This window comes from Oncorhynchus mykiss, chromosome 22 (assembly GCF_057628025.1).
Source record: "Oncorhynchus mykiss isolate SJ-2025 chromosome 22, ASM5762802v1, whole genome shotgun sequence".
In the NCBI taxonomy this organism is placed as follows: domain Eukaryota; kingdom Metazoa; phylum Chordata; class Actinopteri; order Salmoniformes; family Salmonidae; genus Oncorhynchus; species Oncorhynchus mykiss.
Window position 1 is genome coordinate 56,485,967 of NC_143043.1, and position 9,325 is coordinate 56,495,291.

Consider the following 9,325-nt stretch of genomic DNA (forward strand, 5'->3'; position numbering starts at 1 on the left):
GATGGTTGGAAGGGATACCGATTTTTGTAAAAGTTACGTTAAAGTCCGGTTCACACACATCGAGTTTCTGTTTTACAGCAGACTGGACTTGATTTCCACATAAATAATTTGCTAGTTAACGGAACCATTTGGGGAAAATCTTGCTACGCTACAATTCACCAATAAATATACTTTCTCCAGAGCACTACATTACATGATGTAAATACGAACATTAATTGTGTAATCAGCTAGTAATTTTGCTCCAGTGGAATTTAGAAGACAGCGGCCAATGGTCCATGTATGGAGGTTCTGAATATTGATGTTTTTCTGTTCTACTTGATAATTATTGCACCCACCTGGTGTCACAGCTCTACCAGTCTGTGATGGGAAGAATGGAAATATTTTTATCTTCTTTCTTTTCATAAACTAACTGGTCACCAGACTACAGAAACTATAGCAATGGAATAACTATAACGCTAACAATGGGAATATGGCATGAGAGATTACAAAAAGAACAAAGTCAAACGGCTGTTAAGATTGCATTTTTTAAAATGGTTTTCCTTTAAAAAAGCAAAAAACAACAAATAAGTGGAACTTTTAAGAGTGGAATCCTCTCTCACCTAATATAGAGTGGAACCCTCTCTCACCTAATATAGAGTGGAACTCTCTCTCACCTAAATAGAGTGGAATCCTCTCTCACCTAATATAGAGTGGAACCCTCTCTCACCTAATATAGAGTGGAATCCTCGCTCACCTAATATAGAGTGGAATCCTCGCTCACCTAATATAGAGTGGAACCCTCTCTCACCTAATATAGAGTGGAACTCTCTCTCACCTAAATAGAGTGGAATCCTCGCTCACCTAATATAAAGTGGAATCCTCTCTCACCTAATATAGAGTGGAATCCTCTCTCACCTAATATAGAGTGGAACCCTCTCTCACCTAATATAGAGTGGAACTCTCTCTCACCTAAATAGAGTGGAACCCTCGCTCACCTAATATAAAGTGGAATCCTCTCTCACCTAATATAGAGTGGAATCCTCGCTCACCTAATATAGAGTGGAATCCTCTCTCACCTAATATAGAGTGGAATCCTCGCTCACCTAATATAGAGTGGAACCCTCGCTCACCTAATATAGTGTGGAATCCTCTCTCACCTAATATAGAGTGGAACCCTCTCTCACCTAATATAGAGTGGAACCCTCTCTCACCTAATATAGAGTGGAACCCTCTCTCACCTAATATAGAGTGGAACCCTCTCTCACCTAATATAGAGTGGAACCCTCTCTCACCTAATATAGAGTGGAACCCTCTCTCACCTAATATAGAGTGGAACCCTCGCTCACCTAATATAGAGTGGAATTCTCGCTCACCTAATATAAAGTGGAATCCTCTCTCACCTAATATAGAGTGGAATCCTCGCTCACCTAATATAGAGTGGAATCCTCTCTCACCTGATATAGAGTGGAATCCTCGCTCACCTAATATAGAGTGGAATCCTCGCTCACCTAATATAGAGTGGAATCCTCGCTCACCTAATATAGAGCGGAATCCTCGCTCACCTAATATAGAGTGGAATCCTCGCTCACCTAAATAGAGTGGAATCCTCGCTCACCTAATATAAAGTGGAATCCTCTCTCACCTAATATAGAGTGGAACCCTCTCTCACCTAATATAGAGTGGAATCCTCGCTCACCTAATATAGAGTGGAATCCTCTCTCACCTAATATAGAGTGGAATCCTCTCTCACCTAATATAGAGTGGAATCCTCTCTCACCTAATATAGAGTGGAACCCTCTCTCACCTAATATAGAGTGGAACCCTCTCTCACCTAATATAGAGTGGAACCCTCTCTCACCTAATATAGAGTGGAACCCTCTCTCACCTAATATAGAGTGGAACCCTCTCTCACCTAATATAGAGTGGAACCCTCTCTCACCTAATATAGAGTGGAACCCTCTCTCACCTAATATAGAGTGGAATCCTCTCTCACCTAATATAGAGTGGAATCCTCTCTCACCTAATATAGAGTGGAATCCTCTCTCACCTAATATAGAGTGGAACCCTCGCTCACCTAATATAGAGTGGAATCCTCTCTCACCTAATATAGAATGGAACCCTCGCTCACCTAATATAGAGTGGAACCCTCGCTCACCTAATATAGAGTGGAATCCTCTCTCACCTAATATAGAGTGGAACCCTCTCTCACCTAATATAGAGTGGAATCCTCGCTCACCTAATATAGAGTGGAATCCTCGCTCACCTAATATAGAGTGGAATCCTCGCTCACCTAATATAGAGTGGAATCCTCGCTCACCTAATATAAAGTGGAACCCTCGCTCACCTAATATAAAGTGGAATCCTCTCTCACCTAATATAAAGTGGAATCCTCTCTCACCTAATATAAAGTGGAATCCTCTCTCACCTAATATAAAGTGGAACCCTCGCTCACCTAATATAAAGTGGAACCCTCGCTCACCTAATATAGAGTGGAATCCTCGCTCACCTAATATAAAGTGGAATCCTCTCTCACCTAATATAGAGTGGAATCCTCGCTCACCTAATATAGAGTGGAATCCTCGCTCACCTAATATAGAGTGGAATCCTCGCTCACCTAATATAGAGTGGAATCCTCTCTCACCTAATATAGAGTGGAACCCTCGCTCACCTAAAATAGAGTGGAACCCTCTCTCACCTAATATAGAGTGGAATCCTCGCTCACCTAATATAGAGTGGAATCCTCTCTCACCTAATATAAAGTGGAATCCTCTCTCACCTAATATAGAGTGGAATCCTCGCTCACCTAAATAGAGTGGAATCCTCTCTCACCTAATATAGAGTGGAATCCTCTCTCACCTAATATAGAGTGGAATCCTCGCTCACCTAATATAGAGTGGAATCCTCTCTCACCTAATATAGAGTGGAACCCTCTCTCACCTAATATAGAGTGGAATCCTCTCTCACCTAATATAAAGTGGAATCCTCTCTCACCTAATATAGAGTGGAATCCTCTCTCACCTAATATAGCGTGGAATCCTCTCTCACCTAATATAGAGTGGAATCCTCTCTCACCTAATATAGAGTGGAATCCTCTCTCACCTAATATAGAGTGGAATCCTCTCTCACCTAATATAGAGTGGAACCCTCTCTCACCTAATATAGAGTGGAATCCTCTCTCACCTAATATAGAGTGGAACCCTCGCTCACCTAATATAGAGTGGAATCCCCGCTCACCTAATATAAAGTGGAACCCTCTCCCTTTGTCCTTTTCTCTCTGTCTCAATATTCCTTTACAATGATCTGTAGCAAATAGAGAGGACAAATACCCATCACATCTAACCCTATGATAATGAAGTCCCCATTTTGGGTCTGGGTTGGGAAGGTGTGAAACGCAGCTATTGCTTTCCTCATGCTTTTGAGCTATTGCACTCCTCGTGCCATGAAGGAGAAAACAATACCAACATTAAACTTGCATTCGTTCATTGAACTATATTAATAATGCATTTCTATCATGACGGTCATATGATGGAAAACTGAAGACAATTCAGATTCACGTTAAATCTTAGCACTTAGCACACACATCAGGCCTGAACAAAACATAGAAAACAGAGCAGGAAACAAACAATAGGAACAGTCAGACAGATACCTTTCCTACCCTCCTATCCCACGCCACCACACACCTGCCCATATGAGGAGTTGTTCATAATAGTGATAACCCTTGGGATGAAACTATTCCCGAAGCGCCATTCAGTTTTCTGATTTCTCCGACCTGATGGCTATTCAAAGCAGTGGTGGAGTGGGGGGTCTGGAGATCTGGTGGAGTGGGTGGTCTGGAGATCTGGTGGAGTGGTGGAGTGGGTGGTCTGGAGATCTGGTGGAGTGGTGGAGTGGGTGGTCTGGAGATCTGGTGGAGTGGGTGGTCTGGAGATCTGGTGGAGTGGTGGAGTGGGTGGTCTGGAGATCTGGTGGAGTGGGTGGTCTGGAGATCTGGTGGAGTGGTGGAGTGGGTGGTCTGGAGATCTGGTGGAGTGGTGGAGTGGGTGGTCTGGAGATCTGGTGGAGTGGGTGGTCTGGAGATCTGGTGGAGTGGTGGAGTGGGTGGTCTGGAGATCTGGTGGAGTGGTGGAGTGGGTGGTCTGGAGATCTGGTGGAGTGGGTGGTCTGGAGATCTGGTGGAGTGGTGGAGTGGGTGGTCTGGAGATCTGGTGGAGTGGTGGAGTGGGTGGTCTGGAGATCTGGTGGAGTGGGTGGTCTGGAGATCTGGTGGAGTGGTGGAGTGGGTGGTCTGGAGATCTGGTGGAGTGGTGGAGTGGGTGGTCTGGAGATCTGGTGGAGTGGGTGGTCTGGAGATCTGGTGGAGTGGTGGAGTGGGTGGTCTGGAGATCTGGTGGAGTGGTGGAGTGGGTGGTCTGGAGATCTGGTGGAGTGGATGGAGTGGGTGGTCTGGAGATCTGGTGGAGTGGGTGGTCTGGAGATCTGGTGGAATGGTGGAGTGGGTGGTCTGGAGATCTGGTGGAGTGGTGGAGTGGGTGGTCTGGAGATCTGGTGGAGTGGGTGGTCTGGAGATCTGGTGGAGTGGTGGAGTGGGTGGTCTGGAGATCTGGTGGAGTGGTGGAGTGGGTGGTCTGGAGATCTGGTGGAGTGGGTGGTCTGGAGATCTGGTGGAGTGGTGGAGTGGGTGGTCTGGAGATCTGGTGGAGTGGTGGAGTGGGTGGTCTGGAGATCTGGTGGAGTGGGTGGTCTGGAGATCTGGTGGAGTGGTGGAGTGGGTGGTCTGGAGATCTGGTGGAGTGGTGGAGTGGGTGGTCTGGAGATCTGGTGGAGTGGATGGAGTGGGTGGTCTGGAGATCTGGTGGAGTGGGTGGTCTGGAGATCTGGTGGAGTGGTGGAGTGGGTGGTCTGGAGATCTGGTGGAGTGGTGGAGTGGGTGGTCTGGAGATCTGGTGGAGTGGGTGGTCTGGAGATCTGGTGGAGTGGTGGAGTGGGTGGTCTGGAGATCTGGTGGAGTGGTGGAGTGGGTGGTCTGGAGATCTGGTGGAGTGGGTGGTCTGGAGATCTGGTGGAGTGGTGGAGTGGGTGGTCTGGAGATCTGGTGGAGTGGTGGAGTGGGTGGTCTGGAGATCTGGTGGAGTGGATGGAGTGGGTGGTCTGGAGATCTGGTGGAGTGGGTGGTCTGGAGATCTGGTGGAGTGGTGGAGTGGGTGGTCTGGAGATCTGGTGGAGTGGTGGAGTGGGTGGTCTGGAGATCTGGTGGAGTGGGTGGTCTGGAGATCTGGTGGAGTGGTGGAGTGGGTGGTCTGGAGATCTGGTGGAGTGGTGGAGTGGGTGGTCTGGAGATCTGGTGGAGTGGGTGGTCTGGAGATCTGGTGGAGTGGTGGAGTGGGTGGTCTGGAGATCTGGTGGAGTGGTGGAGTGGGTGGTCTGGAGATCTGGTGGAGTGGGTGGTCTGGAGATCTGGTGGAGTGGTGGAGTGGGTGGTCTGGAGATCTGGTGGAGTGGTGGAGTGGGTGGTCTGGAGATCTGGTGGAGTGGGTGGTCTGGAGATCTGGTGGAGTGGTGGAGTGGGTGGTCTGGAGATCTGGTGGAGTGGTGGAGTGGGTGGTCTGGAGATCTGGTGGAGTGGGTGGTCTGGAGATCTGGTGGAGTGGATGGAGTGGGTGGTCTGGAGATCTGGTGGAGTGGGTGGTCTGGAGATCTGGTGGAGTGGTGGAGTGGGTGGTCTGGAGATCTGGTGGAGTGGTGGAGTGGGTGGTCTGGAGATCTGGTGGAGTGGGTGGTCTGGAGATCTGGTGGAGTGGTGGAGTGGGTGGTCTGGAGATCTGGTGGAGTGGTGGAGTGGGTGGTCTGGAGATCTGGTGGAGTGGGTGGTCTGGAGATCTGGTGGAGTGGTGGAGTGGGTGGTCTGGAGATCTGGTGGAGTGGTGGAGTGGGTGGTCTGGAGATCTGGTGGAGTGGGTGGTCTGGAGATCTGGTGGAGTGGTGGAGTGGGTGGTCTGGAGATCTGGTGGAGTGGTGGAGTGGGTGGTCTGGAGATCTGGTGGAGTGGGTGGTCTGGAGATCTGGTGGAGTGGTGGAGTGGGTGGTCTGGAGATCTGGTGGAGTGGTGGAGTGGGTGGTCTGGAGATCTGGTGGAGTGGGTGGTCTGGAGATCTGGTGGAGTGGTGGAGTGGGCAGGAGATCATGTGGAGTGGTGGAGTGGATGGTCTGGAGATCTGGTGGAGTGGTGGAGTGGGTGGTCTGGAGATCTGGTGGAGTGGTGGAGTGGGTGGTCTGGAGATCTGGTGGAGTGGTGGAGTGGATGGTCTGGAGATCTGGTGGAGTGGTGGAGTGGGTGGTCTGGAGATCTGGTGGAGTGGGTGGTCTGGAGATCTGGTGGAGTGGTGGAGTGGGTGGTCTGGAGATCTGGTGGAGTGGGTGGTCTGGAGATCTGGTGGAGTGGTGGAGTGGGTGGTCTGGAGATCTGGTGGAGTGGTGGAGTGGGTGGTCTGGAGATCTGGTGGAGTGGTGGAGTGGGTGGTCTGGAGATCTGGTGGAGTGGTGGAGTGGGTGGTCTGGAGATCTGGTGGAGTGGGTGGTCTGGAGATCTGGTGGAGTGGTGGAGTGGGTGGTCTGGAGATCTGGTGGAGTGGTGGAGTGGGTGGTCTGGAGATCTGGTGGAGTGGGTGGTCTGGAGATCTGGTGGAGTGGTGGAGTGGGTGGTCTGGAGATCTGGTGGAGTGGTGGAGTGGGTGGTCTGGAGATCTGGTGGAGTGGGTGGTCTGGAGATCTGGTGGAGTGGTGGAGTGGGCAGGAGATCATGTGGAGTGGTGGAGTGGATGGTCTGGAGATCTGGTGGAGTGGTGGAGTGGGTGGTCTGGAGATCTGGTGGAGTGGTGGAGTGGGTGGTCTGGAGATCTGGTGGAGTGGGTGGTCTGGAGATCTGGTGGAGTGGTGGAGTGGGCAGGAGATCATGTGGAGTGGTGGAGTGGATGGTCTGGAGATCTGGTGGAGTGGTGGAGTGGGTGGTCTGGAGATCTGGTGGAGTGGTGGAGTGGGTGGTCTGGAGATCTGGTGGAGTGGTGGAGTGGGTGGTCTGGAGATCTGGTGGAGTGGTGGAGTGGGTGGTCTGGAGATCTGGTGGAGTGGTGGAGTGGATGGTCTGGGCAGGAGATCATGTGGAGTGGTGGAGTGGGCAGGAGATCATGTCGAGTGGTGGAGTGGATGGTCTGGGCAGGAGATCATGTGGAGTGGTGGAGTGGGTGGTCTGGAGATCTGGTGGAGTGGTGGAGTGGGTGGTCTGGGCAGGAGATCCTGCGGAGTGGGCGGTCTGGGCTGGAGATCATGTGGAGTGGGTGGTCTGGGCAGGAGATCCTGTGGAGTGGGTGGAGTGGATGGTCTGGAGATCATGTGGAGTGGGTGGTCTGGGCAGGAGATCCTGCGGAGTGGGTGGTCTGGGCTGGAGATCATGTGGAGTGGCTGGTCTGGGCAGGAGATCCTGTGGAGTGGGTGGAGTGGATGGTCTGGAGATCATGTGGAGTGGGTGGTCTGGGCAGGAGATCCTGCGGAGTGGGTGGTCTGGGCTGGAGATCATGTGGAGTGGCTGGTCTGGGCAGGAGATCCTGTGGAGTGGGTGGTCTGGGCAGTCGATCATGTGGAGTGGGTGGTCTGGAGATCATGTGGAGTCGGTGGTCTGGAGATCATGTGGAGTGGGTGGTCTGGAGATCATGTGGAGTGGCTGGTCTGGACAGGAGCTCATGTGGAGTGGGTGGAGTGGATGGTCTGGTCAGGAGATCCTGTGGAGTGGGTGGTCTGGGCAGGAGATCATGTGGAGTGGGTGGTCTGGAGATCATGTGGAGTGGTGGAGTGGGTGGTCTGGAGATCATGTAGAGTGGTGGAGCGGGTGGTCTGGGCTGGAGATCCTGTGGAGTGGGTGGTCTGGAGATCATGTGGAGTGGTGGAGTGGGTGGTCTGGAGACCATGTAGAGTGGTGGAGCGGGTGGTCTGGGCTGGAGATCCTGTGGAGTGGGTGGTCTGGGCTGGAGATCCTGTGGAGTGGGTGGTCTGGAGATCATGTGGAGTGTTGGAGTGGGTGGTCTGGGCTGGAGATCCTGTGGAGTGGGTGGTCTGGGCAGGAGATCATGTGGAGTGGGTGGTCGGGCTGGAGATCCTGTGGAGTGGGTGGTCTGGGCTGGAGATCCTGTGGAGTGGGTGGTCTGGAGATCATGTGGAGTGGTGGAGTGGGTGGTCTGGGCAGGAGATCATGTGGAGTGGGTGGTCTGGGCTGGAGATCCTGTGGAGTGGTGGAGTGGGTGGTCTGGAGATCATGTGGAATGGGTGGTCTGGGCTGGAGATCACGTGGAGTGGTGGAGTGGGTGGTCTGGGCAGGAGATCATGTGGAGTGGGTGGTCTGGAGATCATGTGGAGTGGGTGGTCTGGGCTGGAGATCACGTGGAGTGGTGGAGTGGGTGGTCTGGGCAGGAGATCACGTGGAGTGGGTGGTCTGGAGATCATGTGGAGTGGTGGAGTGGGTGGTCTGGAGATCATGTGGAGTGGTGGAGTGGGTGGTCTGGGCAGGAGATCATGTGGAGTGGTGGAGTGGGTGGTCTGGGCAGGAGATCATGTGGAGTGGGTGGTCTGGAGATCATGTGGAGTGGTGGAGTGGGTGGTCTGGAGATCATGTGGAGTGGTGGAGTGGGTAGTCTGGCTGGAGATCATGTAGAGTGGGTGGTCTGGGATGGAGATCACGTGGAGTGGGTGGTCTGGGCTGGAGATCCTGTGGAGTGGGTGGTCTGGGCAGGAGATCATGTGGAGTGGGTGGTCTGGGCAGGAGATCATGTGGAGTGGGTGGTCTGGGCTGGAGATCACGTGGAGTGGGTGGTCTGGGCTGGAGATCACGTGGAGTGGGTGGTCTGGAGATCATGTGGAGTGGTGGAGTGGGTGGTCTGGAGATCATGTGGAGTGGTGGAGTGGGTGGTCTGGCTGGAGATCATGTTGAGTGGGTGGTCTGGGCTGGAGATCACGTGGAGTGGGTGGTCTGGGCTGGAGATCCTGTGGAGTGGGCGGTCTGGGCAGGAGATCATGTGGAGTGGGTGGTCTGGGCTGGAGATCACGTGGAGTGGATGGTCTGGGCTGGAGATCACGTGGAGTGGGTGGTCTGGGCTGGAGATCACGTGGAGTGGGTGGTCTGGCTGGAGATCATGTGGATTGGGTGGTCTGGGCAGGAGATCATGTGGAGTGGTGGAGTGGGTGGTCTGGAGATCATGTGGATTGGTGGAGTGCGTGGTCTGGGCTGGAGATCATGTGGAGTGGGTGGTCTGGAGATCATGTGGAGTGGGCTGGAGATCATGTGGAGTGGGTGGTCTGGAGA